Raw genomic sequence first — 13,490 nt, 5'->3', positions numbered from 1 at the left:
TGGGCAGTTTGCCACTTCTCCACGAAGTCTTCCCAACACCAAGTGCCGGTTGCTGTTTCTCGTAGTAGAATTAGGAGAAAATGGAAGAAGTTGTTTTTATCAGTGTCTCCATAGTAGTATGTGGAGTAACTAATACTATTTCCACAGAGTTTCAGATTTCAAGAAAAACAGAGGAGCACGTGTGTGTGTGTATGTGCACGTGTGCACACGTGTGCGCATGCTGGAGAATACTCGTGCCTGTCTCATTGGCCAACAAGTGACGCCTGTGTGTTACAGAATGCACGCTCACCCTACCTCACTCGGTCCTGAAGGTATCCGAATCTGACCCCCAATCTACACAGTGAAATCTCCCTCTGTCTTCAGGCCCATCTCGGTTCCTCTCCTTCACGCCTTCACGGTGTGCAGGATGGTCGCGTGACAGGGTTTCCTGGCTGCGGAAGTGGGGGCAGTGTGTAACTCGCACACGCGAGTGGGCTCTGGAAGTGTGTGGATTCTGTCCTCTCCAGTGGGCCCCAACCCTCCCTAGATTGAACAGGCCCAGCAGAAGGGGCCTGTAGGCAGGAGCGGGCTCTGTTCTGTGTGAATCTGATTGGTAGAGAACATGCATTTGGCCTTGTTTATGTTGCTTTCCAAGAGTAATTCTCACCCTCCCTCCCGGAGACAGACTGGGAGGGAGGGAGAAGCTGGACTGCAGGGAGAGCAAGGAGGAGCCGTGGTCTCTGATGGTCTCTAGTTGTTCGCAGGCCGGGTGGGAGTACGAGAGGAAGAGGTTGTGTGTTGGTAACACCGGGAAGACCAAAGTTCATTAGTGGAACTTTTAGATGGACCAGTTTAAAATCCCGGGGACTGGTAACGTCTCCACGGAGGGCGCCCTCTAACAGAGCTGTGACCTTGCCATCCCTCAGGGTGTTCAGGATCTCGAGGAGGGTCTCCATTTAGGAGGAGGGTTGGGCTGGGTAGATCACCTTTCTGGTTTTTTTTTCAGAAACTCAGATTCAATTACTCTGAATTAAACTTATTAGGAACCTTTCAGCCTAAACGGGTTCCCTTCAGTCCTTAAAAGGAAAATACTGAGTTGACGGAGAGACTGAATAGAACACTTTAATTGCATTTTGATCTGGGCAGATTACTTTTGCTCTCCTAAATGTTCCAATACCACCCTTCAAAAATGTTGTGAACAGTGGCTAATGTTTACAAGTCGGATTTGACAAGCATATTTCCCACATGACGTATTTTAACGGAACATTTAATTTTCCTTAGATGAAACTCATTTTGTAGGTTTCTTTTCAGCAGGAAGATTTCATTTTATTTTATATATTTTTATATATAAAGATTTATTTATTTATTTGAAAGTCAGATTACACAGAGAGAGGAGAGGCAGAGAGAAAGAGAGAGTCTTCCATCCGCTGGTTCACTCTCCAATTGGCCGTAACGGCCAGAGCTGTGCCGATCTGAAGCCAGGAGCCAGGAGCTTCCTCTGGGTTTCCATGAGAGTGCAGGGGCTCAAGCACTTGGGCCATCCTCTACTGCTTTCCCAGGCCACAGCAGAGAGCTGGATTGGAAAAGGAGCAGTCAGGATTTGAACTGGTGCCCATATAGGATGCTGGCACTGCAGGCGGCGGCTTTACCCGCATGCCACAGTGCTGGCCCCAGCAAGATTTTAAATACTGATTTTGTCACCTACTTAAAAATATGACTGTTATCTATTATAAAGCATGCTATTTAATTTCATAATTTATGATTTATATATCATCATTGTTAATTGACAAAGTATATTTAATTTGGATATAATGGCCTATAGAAAAAAAAAATCACTTTCGGGGCCAGCATTTGGCACAGCAGTTAAGATACTGCCTGGGATGCCCTCATCCCGTATCGGAGTGCCTGGGTTCGAGACCTAGCTCTGCTCCTGAGTCCAGTTTCCTGTCTGTGTGAACCCTGGAAGGTGGCAGGTGGTAGGCTGAGCAGGTAGATTCTTGCCACCCGCTGTGGGAGACCTCTCTGGGGCTCTGGGCTCCTGGCTTCAGCCTGGCCTAGATCTAGCTGTTGTAGATGTTTGGGAAGTGAACCAGTGGATAGGAGATCTCTCTCCATCTCCTCCTTGCCTTTCATTGTCTAAATGAAAATAAATAAAAATTATAAGAAAGAAACAAGTCATTTTAAAGGAAACTTTTATGAAGGATTAATTTTAGATGTATATTTTTATATCACTTACACAAAAGTAATTGGTTAAAATATGGTGACTTTTTTTCAAGGATTTATTGATTATTTGAAAGGTAGAGTGACAGGTAGGAAGGAAGGGAGAGCGCATGCGTGAGAGAGCACGTCTGTCTGCTGGTTCATTCCCCCAAATGATAGCAACAGCTGGGCCTGGGTCAGGCTAAAACCAGGAGCCCGGAGCTCCATCCGGGTCCCCCATGTGGGTGCAGGGATCCAAGTACCTGGGCCGTCTTCTGCTGCTTTCCCAGGAGCATTAGCAGGAAACTGTCTTGGAAGTCCAACAGCCAGGATTCAACCTGGCACTCCAGTTTGGGACGCCGGCTTAACCCATTGTACCACAATGCTAGGCCCTGTGGTTTACTTGTTATGGCATAGTTATAAAGTCTGAGTGTTACATAGGTTTCTCATTTTGCTGATAATTGACTCTGTTAAAACTTATTTTGCGGCCGGCACCGCGGCTCACTAGGCTAATCCTCCACCTTGCGGCGCCGGCACACTGGGTTCTAGTCCCGGTCGGGGTGCCGGATTCTGTCCCGGTTGCCCCTCTTCCAGGCCAGCTCTCTGCTGTGGCCAGGGAGTGCAGTGGAGGATGGCCCAGGTGCTTGGGCCCTACACCCCATGGGAGACCAGGAAAAGCACCTGGCTCCTGGCTCCTGCCATCGGATCAGCGTGGTGCGCCGGCCGCAGCGCGCCGGCCGCGGCGGCCATTGGAGGGTGAACCAACGGCAAAGGAAGACCTTTCTCTCTGTCTCTCTCTCTCACTGTCCACTCTGCCTGTCAAAAAAAAAAAAAAAAAAAAAAAAACAAACAAGAAAAAAAAACACCTTATTTTGCACATTTTATTTTCTTGAAAAAAAACTTAGTAAAACCTTATAATAAAGAATTTAGATTTACTGTGGTTCTAAAACAATACACAGTATGCTAGTATTACACTGTGAATTTTCTTAAAATTGGCTATTGATTTTGAGACATCTCCAGTTTCCTTTAAAAAAAAAAAACAGTTAAAAATGTATTTTGTTCTCATTTAATCCACAGTGATCGAGTGACTGTGATGGTATACTCCAGGGCCCGCACAAGTGGTGCATAATTTTAGGAAAGATGTAAGAGGCCAGCCTTCCTCCTCTCAGTGGTGTGGGGCAGCAGGATCAGAGTTATCTTCTTGCTGTGTTCACCGGTGGTTTTTGTTTATTATTTTTAGGATTTAGCTGGATTTGTCTTAGTCAATGCCTATTAGATATTGTTTTTTTAAGATTTATTTCTATATTTGAAAATCAGTTACAGAATGAGAAGCACAGACTGAGAGAGATCTTACATCTGCTGGTTTATTTCCAAAATGGCTGCAACAGCTGGGGCAGGGCCAGATGGAAACAGGAGCCAGGAGCTTCTTCTGGGCTTCCAGGTGGAGGCAGGGGCGCACTTGGGCCTTCCTCACCTGCTTTGATTGGCAGGGACCTGGATCGGAAGTGGAGCAGACCAGCGCCCATATGGATGTGGCCATTGCAGGTGGCAGCTTTACCTGCTGCACCACAACGCTGGCTCTAGATATTGTTTTTTTTTTTTTTTTTTTTTAAGATTCATTTATTTTTTTTGAAAGTCAGAGTTACAGAGAGGCAGAGAGAGAGAGAGAGAGAGAGAGAGAGAGAATGAGAGAGAGAATGAGAATTCTTCCATCTGGTGGTTCACTCCTTCAGTGGCCACGATGGCTAGAGCTGCGCCAGTCCAAAGTCAGGAGCCAGGAGCTTCTTCCAGGTCTCCCACATGGATGCAGGGGCCCAAGGACTTGGGCCATCTTCCACTGCTTTCCCAGGCCATAGCAGAGAGCTGGATTGGAAGTAGAGCAGCCAAGACTTGAACCAGCACCCATATGGGATGCCGGCACTGCAGGCAATGACTTTACCAGCTGTGCCACAGCACTGGCCCCGATACTAAGTTTTGAAATTGAGCAATGGACTCTGTTTTCTTCCCACGTGGAATCACTGTGGGGTGGGCTTCATCTCAGGAGGAGGTTTACAAAGAGCAAAAGTTTGGACCATGTGATTTTGTGGCTGTGAGAGCTGAGCTCACAGCAGCTACTCCTGGGACTTCTGTGGTGTCCCTAGCGTCTCCCCGGGCAGGAGGCAGGAGTCCATGGCCAGTCCTGTGCAGGGTGCTGCTGTCTTGGATTCACACTGAGGATGTGGCTGGTGGGCTGTGCAGGCATCTTCTGGAGCCCAGGCAGCCTGGAATGCAGAATGCCACAGAGGGATGGCTGGGAACTTCAGCAGGAACTTGGTGATGTTTTTCTTGAGGGGCCGTGGTCTCATGTAGGGTAGCTTATTTTACTTAAAAACTTTCTGTATTGGAGAGAGAGAGAGAGAGAGAGAGAGAGAGAGAGAGAGAGCGCGCGCTCATCTGCTAGTTCATGCCCCAAATGTTTGCACAGTGAGGGCAGGTCAAGGCTGAATCCAGGAGACAGGAGCTCAGTCCAGGTCTCCCAGTGGGGGGCAGGCACCCAAGTGCCTGAGCCCTGAGCATTGCCTCCCATGGATGCTGACTGAATGACAGACAGACTGCACACGTCCACTGTGCCTTCCTGTGGGTTTTCAGCGTCACACGTGGGGGCAAACCGTCAGACCACTCCAGTTGCAGACATGGCGGCCAGTCCCAAGTACCCTGGCTGTAATTGCTGGGCTGGTGGGCATCCCTGTCTTGTTAGATGTTGGCTTTTTGACCAAATGGGGAGAAAAAAAAATCACCTCTGCAAATAATATTTCTGTGGATTTCCTGTGCATAGTGTGTGGGTCTTGTTTGCTTCTACTCACACATTAATTAAGGGAGGTTTTGCAACTGCATTCTCAGGTTCTAGGTGCTTTCGGCTCAGGGTATTTGGAATGCTGCTCCCATCAGGAGTGAGGAAGTTTCTCTCAGCACAGAGCTGTCTCTGAGGCTTTTGCGCAGACTGTGATTGACTCCTGGGTAGACGCTTACCCTTGTAAAGCGTTATTTAACCTAATGCAATCCTGTTTGAATATTTGAATATCTTATTTAAGTAAAGATAATTTATATATGAATATGTAGTGTTTTTTTTTTTTTTTTTTTTAATTTGACAGGCAGAGTGGATAGTGAGAGAGAGAGAGACAGAGAGAAAGGTCTTCCTTTTGCTGTTGGTTCACCCTCCAATGGCAGCCACAGCTGGCGCACTATGGCCGGTGCACCGTGCTGATCGGAAGGCAGGAGCCAGGTGCTTCTCCTGGTCTCCCATCAGGTGCAGGGCCCAAGCACTTGGGCCATCCTCCACTGCACTCCCGGGCCACAGCAGAGAGCTGGCCTGAAAGAGGGGCAACAGGGACAGAATCCGGTGCCCCGACCGGGACTAGAACCTGGTGTGCCGGCGCCGCAAGGCGGAGGATTAGCCTAGTGAGCCGTGGCACCGACCGGGAATATACAGTTTTTATTGTTGATTTGAAAGGCAGAGTGACAGAAAGGGAGGGAGAGAGAGAGAGAGAGAGAGATCTATCATCTGCTGGCTCACTCTCCAAATGCTTGTGACAGTTGGGGCTGAGCCAGGGCAAAGCCAGGAGCCAGGAGCTCCATCTGGGTCTCCTATGTGGGTCATGGAGACTGTTATCTGCTGCATCCCAAGTGCATTAGCTGGAAGCTGGTTGGGAAATGTGGCGCAGACAGGACTCAAGCCAGGTCCTCTGATATGGGATGTGGGTTCTCCAGGTGATGGCCAAACCTGTTGTGCCATAATACCTGCCAAGGTAATTTCTATTTTTAGCTTTGATTATTTGTATTTTATGTTTACCATGAATTGACTGTAGCTTAGTAATCAAAATGACGTGTGGTGGGATATTCCATCAGTACCATTCTGTGATTGACTTTGACAATGAGGAATGTGGGTTTGAGTTGGGTTTCCTAAGTTTTTTTTTTTTTTTTGGACAGGCAGAGTTAGACAATGAGAGAGAGAGAGAGAGAGAGAAAGAGAGAGAGAGAGAGAGAGAGAGAGAAAGGTTTTCCTTCCATTGGTTCACCCCACAAATGGCCACTACGGTGGCTGGTGCGCTGCACCGATCCAAAGCCAGGAGCCAGGTGCTTCCTCCTGGTCTCCCATGCGGGTGCAGGGCCTAAGCACCTGGGCCATCCTCCACTGCCCTCCTGGGCCACAGCAGAGAGCTGGACTGGAAGAGGGGCAACCGGGACAGAATCCGGTGTCCCAACCGGGACTAGAACCTGGGGTGCCGGCGCCGCAGGCGGATTAGCCTAGTGAGCCGCAGAGAGCTTCTTTCCTTCCTTCCTTCCATTTCTGTTTCCATTTCCTTTTCCTTTTCCTTTTCCTTTTTTTCCCTTTCTCTGCCTTCCCCCTTCCCCCTTCCCGCTTCCCCCTCTCCCCTCCCCCCTCTCCCCTTTCCATTCTGTTTATTTGCTTGAGAGGCAGAGTTGCAGGCAGAATGGCCTTCCATCCACTGATTTACTCCCCAAATGACTGCAGTGGCTGGAGCTGGGCTGATTGAAACCAGGAGCTTCTTCTGGGTCTCCCATGCCGGTGCAGGGCCCCAATCGCTTGGGCCGTCTTCTGCTGCTTTCCCAGGCCATAGCAGAGAGCTGGATCGGAAGTGGAGCAGCTGATCCATATGGGATGCCGGCCCTGCAGGCAGATGCTCAACCTACAACAGCACAGCACCAGCCCCAGGCTTATTTCTGACAGCTCATATTACTTTAGAACTGTGTTTTCAATGTCAGTTATTCTTATCACAGCCTACAGATTCATACCGATTTGTTTATATTTTTATTTGTGATAGGCACTATTATTATCAATCTGTTTTATTTACCGTGAAGGAAATGGGATACGGAAAGCATCTTAAGTTACTGAGAAATGGATCAACAGCCCAGGCCTACTGGTTTTGAAGCTTAAAATATTTCGACTGCATCTTGCTTTTTATTACAACCATTTTGTCGTGTGATGGTGACTCTCAAAGTATTTTTATTTTAGAGGCATTCGGATGCCCCGTGCAATCACATGCAGTCTCCAGTTCTCTGGGTCCTACTGCACCCTGTGTGTGCATGCTCCGCACACGCATGGACTCACAGAGCAGGGTGTTCACATCCTTGATGCTGTCAGGTGAACAGCCATTTTTGCTTAGTCTTGAGTAAGCACACATGCTGTTTTCACAGACTGATTTATATGGGATGTGTATATATGCAATTTCTGAACAATGTTTTATTAAGAAAATTTGCAGTAATATTGGAAAGTCAAGAGAACTGTACAGTGAATACCCACAAACCCCTCACTCGAATGCTGTAGTTGTCAATGTTTGCTCCCAATTACCCTTCGTGTCATTCTGGATCGTATGCTTCGGAATTGAATGCATCATAAGCAGTAATGCACATGTCTCTTAGAGATGTTTGCAAAGGGAATTTAGTTTCCGATGACTGTTAACACATATGCATGTGTCCTGTGACAATAGTATCTCAGAATGAAGCATTAGGAGGGTCGAGTGTAGTTTTATGATTTGGAAATACGCTGGGCTTTTAATTTTAGGACGCAGAACTACATTGGGTGTGTTTCAGTGTAGTTGAGCTAAGTCCAAAGAACTTGAAAAGACCTTACATTGTTGGAAACCCTAGTGACTTTGTAAATGCATAGACTAGAGTTATTTGAGTGACCTCAATGATAAAAAATGGAACCAGACAATGCAAGCCCACTTGAAATGTCTGAGGAATGTTGAAGAGAATTCGTTTTTACAGGCAGTTCTGGCTGGTGTAAAGGGATCTATGTATAAATTGTATCAAAAGGTCAAAATTGTCTTAAATTCTCCAGGCTTGGAGAGAGTGGGGACATGCAAATATGTCCATGCATTTACTATTCTTTTAGTATGGTTTTTCACCCTCAGAAACCTTTATCTTTAAATTTCCTCCTTCTTTGGGATATAATTCCACATCCTACTCTCTTTGTTTAAAGAAATCCTTCATCTGTTTCAAGGTTTATAGAAGGCTTTCTTTTATGCTGACTGACTTTATTTTACCTTTTTTTAAGTAGTAAAAATGATATTGTTAGGTCTAAAGGAATAGGAACATTCATACTTCTGTGTTTACTTAGAGAATTTTCAAACACACACACATCAAATTAACATTTTGGGACTTCTTACTTTTATGTTATGTGACTTGGCTTCCATGGCAACCTGCTGCCTTCTGCCCGGGCCTGTGGTTGCTTGGGTGGTGCGGCTGTGCGCGACTGACTAGCTCTGCGACCTTGTGCAGTCACATCCGGTTTTGGGTCTTTATCTGGAATGCAAGGTTGGAATGGGGCAGTTTTTCTGGCCTATTCCACCAGCACCGAGTATTCCTTGTCTCTGGGTGCACATCTAAATTTTTGTGGCAGTTAGACTAATTTTTATAAGAATCAGACTGATGCTTTCACGTAAGGTGAAAAGCGTAATGTTCACCAGTCAGATTAGGAAGCCCACCTTCAAGTGTTCATCGGCTACAAATGGAAAAAGGGGTGTGTGTGTGTGTGTGTAGCCATATGGCTGTGTATGGAGATACGTTTTCCCATCCAGATAAAGAGTCAAAAGCTTACCTGTCTATATTAAAATCTAGTCAGTGATATGAAAAAAGAATCGTGTCTGTTGCATATGTTTGTCTAATTGCAGGTTTAAAATAAGCATTAGGGGCAGGTGTGGCGCAGAAGGTTAAGCTGTTTTGGGGACACACGCATCCCATGTTGTTGTTTTAGTTTGTTTCCTGGCTACCCTGCTTCTGATCCAGCTTCCCACTAATGCACCTGGGAGGTAGCAGATGGTGGCCTGAGTGCTTGGGTCCCTGACACCCACAGGGAGGTCCTGATGGAGCTCCTGGCTCTTGGCTTCAGTGTGGCCCAGGCCTGGCTATTGTGGCTATCTGGGGAGTAAACCAGTGGGTGGGAGATTTCTCTCTCCTTCTCTTACTCTGCTTTTCAAATAAGTAAGAAAATCTTTGAACAGGTAAAATAATGAAAAGTTAACTTTAAAAGCCCTTGACATTTTAATCAAGGATAACATATATATTTAGACTATGTTCATCTTGAAACCTTCTGATTGAACTTTATGTTTTCAAAACATCAGGCCCGGCACTGTGGTGCACTGGGCTAAGCCTCTGCCTGTGGCGCTGGCATCCCATATGGGTGCTAGTTCATGTCCTGGCTGCTCCTCTTTCAATCCAGCTCTTTACCGTGGCCTGGGAAAGCAGTGGAAGATGGCCCAAGTGCTTGGGGTCCTGCATCCATGTGGGAGACCTGGAGGAAGCTCCTAGCTCCTGGCTTCAAATTGGCTCAGCTCTGGCCATTATGGCCATTTGGGGAGTGAACCAGCCCATGGAAGACCTTTCTCTCTGTCTCTCCCCCTGTCTGTATATAATTCTACCTCTCAAATGAATAAAAATGTTAAAAAAAAAAAAAAATTAACACCACCACACAGATGAGATTTTGGTCTCCCATTCAGTCCCTGTCCCCATCGCTAATATAAAATGGCCTGAAAATGTTGCTTTATCTTTTTTTTTTTTTTTAAGATTTATTTTATCTATTTGAGAGACAGAGTAACAGAGAGAGAGAGAGAGGTCTTCCATCCATTGGTTCACTCCCCAGATGGCTGCAACAGCTAGAGCTGCACTGATCTAAAGCCAGGAGCCAGGAGCTTCTTCTGGGTCTCCCACATGGGTGCAGGGGCCCAAGGACTTGGGCCATCTTCCACTGCTTTCCCAGACCATAGCAGAGAGCTGGATCGGTAGAGGAACAGCCGGGACTAGAACTGTTGCCCATATGGGATGCTGGCACTTCAGGCCAGGATGTTAACCTGCTGCGCCACAGCGCGGGCCCCTCTTTGGTGTTCTTTAAGGTCATCAAAGGCTCTGGCAAGATTTAGCAACACTCAGAGCCTCTGATGAGTAGGTTATATTTAAAGCGACGTATTGCATGTTCTGGGTAAAGTGGTCCCAGACTGGACTTCCAGTGTAGGACACAGTAGCTTGGCTATCTTAGACATGAACTAACTCCGGCAAGGGACACCAAGTAGGTGTATACCCGATATTTTACAAATCACAGAGTCGTTTTCTAAGGGCCACTCTGGAGGCAGGGTTTTTATGGCCGTGACGTTCCAGCTGCGGTTTGGAGTTAGAATGTTTACTACTGCTCTAGCGCAAGGCAGGTAGGTGTGGATTCCAACAGCTTAAAGGGCTTAAAAAAGGAGCCAGGGCGCCCCTCAAGTGAGTAAACCTTTATTTAGCAAACCGTGGAGCCTGGTTCCTATGGAACTTTGGTGGTCATTGTGGAATGCGTGTTCAACGGCAGCCCAGTCATGGGTGAGCCTGGGCTCTGAGCGCTCCAGGCAGCCCATGGAAAACCACTTTCTGGTTAAGTCTGCATCATACTGTTCCACCAATGGAAAAAATTGAACATGATGAGGGTGTGTAGCTAGCAGACAAAAATACATCCAGCATTGCACAGGATCTGTTTTTAGCTCTCAACGGCTGAGCATTGGAAGTGTTAGACGCTGTTTCCTGGCTTACGGTGGGCAGTAGGAAGAGAGAGATCGTGGATGTGTGTATCGTCTGAGAGTGCTTCTGTGAACTGAGAGACCCCGAGAGAAAGCGGCTACTTGCAGAGTTTTGGCAGAGGTAAGGTTGTAAGTGTTGACTTCCCTCCCTCTGGAGTTAAGTCCTAATTTTCTAAGTGAGACGTGAATGAGTCTGTGAACGCCGCTTTGGCAGTACATCGCTGTGTGTGACTTATCGGTTTTTTATTATTTTGTACTTGGGTTGCACACGTTGCTCTGCGTAAGGGAGTGACTGACCTCAGACTTGAGTGTCTGTGTACTTTCCAGCACCTATCGGTGATGGATGGCCGTCGCCTGCCCTGCGTCTCTAATTAATCCTACAAAAGCTGAGCGTGTGGCTTTGGTTTTTCCTGGTGTCTCGAGAAAGCGCCAGTTCTCAGTGCGATCGTGTCAGAACAGGAGCGACTCTTCCACTGTCTTTCCCCCGTTAATTCTTTCAGGGCAGAACAGGAAATTAAAATGTGGCAGAGACTGTATTTTTGTAGTTTCCTGGATATTATATAATCTGGGCTTCAGCGTTGAGCTGAGTGAGCGCTTTGCTCTGGGAGTTTCTTTTTTCAGACTTGTAATTTAAAGTTCACCGTTGAGTGTTGTGTGTTCTTAACTTTTTGTCTTGAACTTCTGGGTGGGGGGGGGAATGGAGTCCCTGTTATTTAGGGAGGGGTGCCTTGCTGGAGCAGCATGCTGGATTTGCGTTGTACCCCACAGCGGCTGCTTGCTCCTTCATTAGGGTGTTGGATGCGAGGCGCTCATGCGCGCAGCGCCGAGGAGCCCTGGCTTTGGCATAGAGCTGTCTTGCTTTACATTACTTTGGCCAACATGTAATTCCCAGAAAATTGGTAGGTGGAGAGACAGAAATAGGAAGCTTCACTGGAGTTGTTATAACTTGGAGAGGATTATTTATAGAATTGCTGGAAAGTAAGCGCCTGGGATCTCTCCTAACACGGTTAGCATTTTGCTGTGGGCTTCCATCACTCGTAGGGACTCTGCAATTTCGGATGTACTTTGCGCATAATGAGGTTAAGCGTCATTTTCGGGTGGGCGATGTGTGTTCCTTTTCAGTTGCATTAGGGCTGTCTTCTGTGTGGTATTTTGTGAATTATCTGTGGCTTGTGGTGATGACGGAATAGTGAGTGTGGTCCAGGCAGGTTAGAGGATGGATGGAGGACTTGGTCACGTTTTATTGATTACTATTCCTTTGAATCCAGCAAACACTGCCCAGACAGAGCCGGCCACCCTCTAAAAGGGGAACAGAGCGAAAGCTGCCTGTCTCCTCTCCACTCAGATTAACACATGTCACCACGTCGAGTTTTACCAGAGCTTGTGGGCAGACACTCACGTCTGTTGAAGGACCTTAGGACTCAACCCCGTGCTCACCACGCTGAGTGGTGTTGTGAATGCACACAGATAGCCCCTTCTTGCAGCACTTTGGCACAGAGGGCGGGGCTGGTAGAGCCTTCTCCTCGCGCAGGCCTGCAGAGGGGGGACCTGGGGTGCACGGTCAGAGTGAGGCTCCTTGAGAGGAGATTGTCCTAAGTGGCTCCTCACTGCCCACTCAGTGAAACTGCTGATTCTGTGCCGGTGGCCCGAGATGGTTGAGCAAAGCCGTGTTTCCTCGTGCAAGGTCTCTGCAGCTTTTCCCACTGCGAATGCTGAATGAGAGCGCTCCGAGCCTGGCTGCCTAAATATCTGATGGGGCACTGCCCCCCGTCTCTCTGCTTGACTCACTTCTGTGGTGGCGATGACTCAGGTTAGTGCAATCCTTTAGTTGAGCTGTCAGATTTTTTTTTAAGTCCCTTTTATGGAACATTCAGAACAAGGACTTTTTTGATTTTTTTTTTTTAAATTTTTAAGGGCTAATTTGCATTTTTTCCTTTTAAGTGTACCTTAGATAGATGCCAAAGTAATGATGACTTTAGAGAAGGACCATTAAAAAAATAAGGATATGGCATTGAAAGAAATAACAACAGTAGTAAAGATGGTAAAAAGTAAGAAATGTGAATTTCTGTCAAATTCTACTTTTTATTACCTAGTCTATTTATTTCTTTATTATTTACTTGAAAGGCAGAGTGAGAGGGAGAAGAGGAGAGAGATCTTCCATCTGCTGGTTTACTCCCCAAGTGGACACGCCAGCCAGGCTGAGCCAGGAGCTACATCCAGGTCTCCCAGCGTGGGTGGCAGGGACCCAAGTCCTTGAGCCATCACCTGCCGTTTGCTAGGGTGTGCATTAGCAGGGAGCTGGATCCCAAGTGGAGCCAGGACTCAAACTCATCCTAGCGGTAGCTTAGCCACCACAGTCCCCTGCCAGTCCTCTTCAAAGCAGGCTTACAACATTAGGAGCTTTAACTCTGGTGTTCCAGGACTCTCATGCTGTACTTTCAGCTGTCTGTAGCCCACAGTATTGCGAGGCAGAATCGTAGAGCTGAAAACGCACCTTAGACAGTTTTTCTTGGGTGGAGACTGAAGCACCCCAGAGCGGAAGTGACTTGTCCCGAGCCACGGAGATGGTGTTGCTCAGCTGGGCTAAGGTTCAGGAGTCCTGTTAGTTAGCCCTTGCTGTCATTGCCTCTTTCCTTAACTGGGAACACCTGGGCATGTCCCACGTATCTGAGTATGTCAGTGGGGACACGTGTGTGTCTACGTGTATGTGTGTGCATGTACTGTTATGCCTCAGAATCTGCAGGACCTTTGCAGGTTCCACCA

At 47.3% G+C, this 13,490-nt stretch overlaps 1 protein-coding gene across 6 annotated transcripts in view; it reads left to right on the top strand.

The window, feature by feature from the left end:
* TIAM2 (TIAM Rac1 associated GEF 2) overlaps positions 1-13,490 on the top strand; it is a 246,507-nt gene that overhangs the window by 94,280 nt on the left and 138,737 nt on the right. Inside the window, exon 1 of one of the 6 annotated variants that reach the window (XM_070073354.1) lies at positions 10,666-10,848. The exons of the other annotated variants lie outside the window; for them this stretch is intronic. The gene's annotated coding sequence lies outside the window, so the exon portion shown is untranslated. Of the gene's footprint in view, positions 1-10,665; positions 10,849-13,490 lie in introns of those variants that run through there. 6 annotated transcript variants of the gene reach the window in all.

This window comes from Oryctolagus cuniculus, chromosome 5, assembly GCF_964237555.1.
Source record: "Oryctolagus cuniculus chromosome 5, mOryCun1.1, whole genome shotgun sequence".
Classification (NCBI taxonomy): domain Eukaryota; kingdom Metazoa; phylum Chordata; class Mammalia; order Lagomorpha; family Leporidae; genus Oryctolagus; species Oryctolagus cuniculus.
The sequence above is the reverse complement of the archived record's forward strand: the minus strand, read 5'-3'. Positions and strand labels throughout refer to the sequence as shown.